The sequence below is a fragment of the Andrographis paniculata genome, unplaced genomic scaffold (assembly GCF_009805555.1).
Source record: "Andrographis paniculata isolate CXL003 unplaced genomic scaffold, ASM980555v1 Contig71END, whole genome shotgun sequence".
Lineage (NCBI taxonomy): Eukaryota > Viridiplantae > Streptophyta > Magnoliopsida > Lamiales > Acanthaceae > Andrographis > Andrographis paniculata.
The window spans coordinates 1,108,856-1,114,396 of record NW_026137608.1 but is presented as its reverse complement, the minus strand read 5'-3'; positions in this window follow the sequence as shown (position 1 = coordinate 1,114,396).

Here is a 5,541-nt window from a genome sequence, read left to right as displayed (position 1 = left end):
TTCATTGATCAGATAAAATCACTTTTGATTGGCGGTCCGTTCTTCTCGACACGCACAACTGATACATTGAAAGATTAGTTCACTACCTAGCTATTTACCATATATTATAAGTTGACTTGAACTCAATCGCTTTCATGATAGGTCCTACGTCTACCTAAGAGTGTAGAATCCCTTCGAAATCTCCTAACTAGATTTGGTTAGTCAACTTATATTTGTTCTATGGATTCAAACTATCACACAATTAAAATCTCAACCTAACATTGAAGTCAAATATGACTAAATGGAAGTATAATACATATATAAAAATATGGAAAGCTAACTAGCTCGGATTTTATTATAAATTAGATAAAATTTGAGGAGACTCGAGATTGAAGAAATAAAGTAAGATAGAGTGCAGAGGTGGCTGGTTAGAAGAATGGAATTGACTACAAGTGAACATAAAGTGGTTAGGAGAAGAGAAAAATGAATGGATGTTATTGAAAATGTGGTAGTGTGTATAAAATGAGAGACGGAGATGAAGTATTTATAGAGGTTAGAGGAAGCTTCTAGAAGTTTGATGTATACAAACAATTTATTCTAGAACTTTCTATTAATTAACTTATACAACAACAATAAGCAATGTGGAAATTTTGCCAGAGATCTGATTTTGCAAGCTGAAATCGCGATGTAGTTGGCTGTTGACCACATAGTTGACCATTGACTTTTACTGACTTCTCGATTTGCATAATTGTTTTGCGATTGAAAAAACTTTGAGGGTCAAACCTTTAAAAGAAATTAGTATTTTTTTAGAATGAATAATTAACTAAATTTCAAAACAAAGTTGACTAAAAAGCCAACATAAATTAAAAAACTAAATTTAAATAAAAAGTCATAAATAAAACACACTATAAATAGAAGTACAATCAAATAAAAGGTAACATAAAATAGTATTAAAACTAAGGAAGAAAAACTAAATATATTTTAATAAATAAATTAACAAAAAAACTAATCAATTATTGAATTAATTGATTAATTAAACTAGATTTAATTTAATAAAAATGACATTAAATTAAATATAAATTAACATAACTTAATTTATTAAACCAAAAATAAAAATAGAGCTAAAACTATACAAAAGTTACTTAAATAACTTATAAAATAATAAAAAATCTAACAGTTAAATTCATAAATATATACGAAAGATATGATACAAAATAGCATTACTCTTGATTTTTCAAGTTGCAATAGCCATCTATCATCTAGAATTGCTCCAAAAAATCCTTTACAAGCTCATTCGACCTTTTCCGCAAGCTGATAAATACTGTGATAATCGTCTCAGGCAGCAGATTGTAGAAACACTCATAAAATTCACTCTTCAATGCGCCTCAAGTCTGTATTGAATTAGGACGCAATGAGCAGTACTAACTAAAAATTGGTCCGGTTGGTGATAAAGAATTGTAATTTGTACCATTCATTATCCTCAAACTCTTCGCCATATTGAGCCATAAATTTCCTTATATGCTCAATGGTTAATTTGGAATCTTCTTGGGAAAACAAATTGAATTCTAGTATCTTCGTATTTTAGGAAAACAGATGTTCCTCTACAATCTGGTTCGAAAAAGACCATAAGTACTGCGGCCTTGCGGGGATCCTAGGAGGATCATCGTCATATACCTTCCGAAGAATTTCCTTCAAAGTATCTGATCTACCGGCGGATTCTTTTCTATGTTCTCCTATTGCCCTTGATTTGGTGGAATCAGCTGAGATAAATCCATGCGCATAGGTGGAAAACCCTGAGCCATAAATCCTCCTCCAGCTCGATGTAGCGGATATTTTTTAAAAGTAGCAGAATCTGGTTCAACGGCCCCATTATTGACGACCGGGGTCATGGCTCCTCAGGAATGGCCAACGGTGGAATTCGTTGAACCATTTTTACAGTGGAACAATCCCCCTCGTATAGGAGAAACACCTTGAAGATGATATCCGTCATCTGTTGGATGTGGCGAATTTTCCACTGGAAATGGCAGAACTTGATTCACTAATCCCCTTACTAGCAACCCCAGTCGTAGGCCTTTAGGGAATTCCGCTGTGCGTACTCCGACTGGCCGATAATCTAGAATCGGTTGAACCTCCAAAATATGCAAGGGTGGATTCAGACAGAAATCCTTAGATGCACTCGGTGGTGGTAAATATGGAGCTATTGCAGTCTCTTGCCCCCTTTTCTGATGGGTAGATCAACGGATTGTGAGTGTATGAACTCTATAGAACTCCATAGTCTTGGGGGGAGACAGATGGATTATTGAATCCACGACGTTCGATTCCCCTATGGCTCTCGTAGAAATAAAGGCGATGCATTTTCTTCCAAAGCAACCAAATTCCCATCCAGATTCGTAATCTATCCTTTCCCCCAAGCGGATTGGTAAAACCTAGAGGCAACACCAAAAGTTGATCTGGCCACTTCAAGTTGAGGAATGTGTACTTCTCCGGTGAGATTATATGACCAACTTACCTTCCAAGCGGATAGCGAAGCTTGAGGAGCCATATTGATGGATAATCCGGCCCCTCCAACTTGAGGAGTCATTGTTTCTTCAGAAGTATTTTTCTTTGGAATGAGTTGAACCAATGATGCTTCATAATTTGTATAAGTTTCTTTCATAGGGGCTCTTTCTTTCTGAGCTTCATCATCCTGAAACCAAATCATCTCATTTGTTATGGCCATCTCTATAGCATCTACAATGTATTTGGAGGCTAAAAAGGCATAATCATACATGGATGATTGAAGTTCGTCTCAAATATACTCCCGAAATATGTTCGTAGGCCTATAAATAAAATTCCGATCCTCTATTCTATCTTAGGATGTGGAATCCATTGTGGTTAAGTCAAAATCATGCAAAAAATTATCGTTCCGGCCTCTGTCTTTGGCAACACTGGTGGTTTTTGGAAGCATGATAACCTTCCAGTTTTTGATTATTTATATGTATTCAGTAGTGAGACACATAATGATTGTGGTCCCACTGGGTATCCCAATTTGTTGTATCCAAAAGTTTGGATATTCAATTTTCTCGAAGGCTTAGGAAAATTAATTGGAAAATGGGTAAAAAGTTTCCTAAGACACTCTAGATAGCTCTTAAGACATAATATTTTGTGTCTGTGGAATTTGTACGTAAGTGGAATTAAACAAAAAATTCATTGAAGGCAATGACCTCGGACGTGACTTAAATTTTTTTATATATATAAATTAGATAAAAGGCTGGAAAGTATAGACAAAAATAAAGAAAAAAATTGAGAAATAATATGAAGGAATTGAAAGAAAAATAAAGACCAAAGAAAAAAAATGGTAAAAGTCTTGAAGTTGTGTTTTTGATTGGTCGTGGGATAGTCTCTTTCATCTTCACTTTGGTATTTTATACCTCTCATTGAACTTTTAATTACAATTCCATGAATGTTCATCATCCTTCACTATTATTGGAGTTCATTGAAGCAACCATAACTTACATAACTCCCAGACTCCCTTAATGTTCAAACGTCCAATCTCTCCCACTACTTAGTAATGACTTTAACTCCCAAGTTGGTAAGTCCCCTCCCGCTACTTGGTAATAGCCGACACCATTCAACAATCCGCCAATCCCCACATTTTCTTCCACAAAATAGATCTTCCATGAAAGTGGTAACTTCACTTCATTAATTGTCCATAACCTTCATTTGAACAGCATCAAAGCATCCATAATTCACATTTTCAATTCTTCTTTTAAGAATCCACCAACTCCTTACATTCCTCTTACTCATCTTCTTACGAAATAGGACCTACATGCAATATAAGCAATATTAAACATTGTTCAAATAAAACTATACATTCGACACTACAAATTATAAATTCTAGTACAAGCAATATTAAACATTGTTCAAATAAAATTATACATCCGAAAATTGAATTCTTTGACTTGCCATATTCTGAAAATGTTGCAAAATAGCTTTATTTTTTATTTTTGTAAAAATTTATTTTTCGATAAAGCATTGTAAACTATCCGTGAGAAACTCATCCCTCATTTTGTTACGCAAATCATTATTAATAATCTTCATCGCGGAGAAAGATATTTCAACAGTAGCGGTTGCAACCGGCAAAACTAATGTCAATTCAACGAGTCGATATACCAATTTCAGAGTAGTGTGCCAGTTTCTTTCAACTATTCTTTTTGCAAGATCACCAATACTTTGAAGACCGAAAAAAAAAAGCACATTTGGATTTTTTTACTATCGCAATATATTGTTTAAGTTCTTTGGTCAGGAAAACTTAATTAGAAAAATCCTTCGGATATAACTCAACAAGACGCAGTAACTCATCAAGATCAAAGCTAGCAAACAAATCTCGAGGATCAAGGCATGCAATGCCACAAAAAAGTTCTGAACTTGATTCCACATAAGGATTATCAATTTCTTGTGCAATGAGATCAACAACCTTCCATTATATATAAAAAAAAAGAATATTTATATAATAAATATATCATCAAACACATGTAATACATTTAAATATTAGATATATTTACAAACAAGTACCTGAAAGAATATATCATGTAAAAAAAATGCAAATAAGTCTTTGGTTGGCGATCGACTTTCCTTTCAAATCTAGCTCGACTAGGCAAAGGATCTTCCAAATTCGGTACAAAAATGTCCTTTTCAAAGCAAATTTTTTTTACCGTTTCCAACAAATAATCCTAACCATCTTCTCTATACAACTTCAAAGCATCTTTCAATGTTCTAATCAAAGCCACAACATTACCAATGTTCTGTGTTTTTTCTTGAAGGGCTACCGACAGTATACTTGTTTTTGCTAACAATTTCAAGAGGAAATGAGCAATGAAAAAAAATTCGAAACTCATCATTTTACCAATTAGACCTACTGCAATTCCTCGAGTTTTTTTTATACGGGCCATCCTCCGACATAGTATCAAGAACATCTTTTATTGCATCCCACATATTTAAAATTTGGTCTAATGTCCTATAATGAGAACACCAACGAGTATCACCTGGACGAGCCGAACTTGTTTCTTGATTTTTGCCTTTTCCTTTAGCAATTTCACCACACTCAATGAGCCAAACAAAATCTTCATAGTGTTTTGGTAGCATCGCATCCTTTCTTTAACATAAAGCTTCAACAAGATTCACAATACATATTAAATGATCAAAAAAGTCGCTTACTAATACTTTATCCTTTGAAGTTGCAACAACCACTAATTGAAGTTGATGAGCAACATAATGAACATAATATGCTTGCTTATGTTCATTTAATATGAGTGTTTTAAGACTGTGAAACTCACCTCGCATATTGGAAGCCCCGTCATAACCTTGACCTCTAAGGTTAGAAAGTGATAAACCATTCTTTAAAAAAAAAATTCATCAATAGCACCTTTTAGAGAGTTTGAAATAGTATCACTAACATGTACTAGTCCAAAAAATCGCTCATTCACTTGTCCCCTATTGTTTACATATCTCAAAACAATAGATATTTGTTCCTTCCCAAAACTGTCTCGAGCCTCGTCAATCAAAATTGAGAAAAATTTGTCT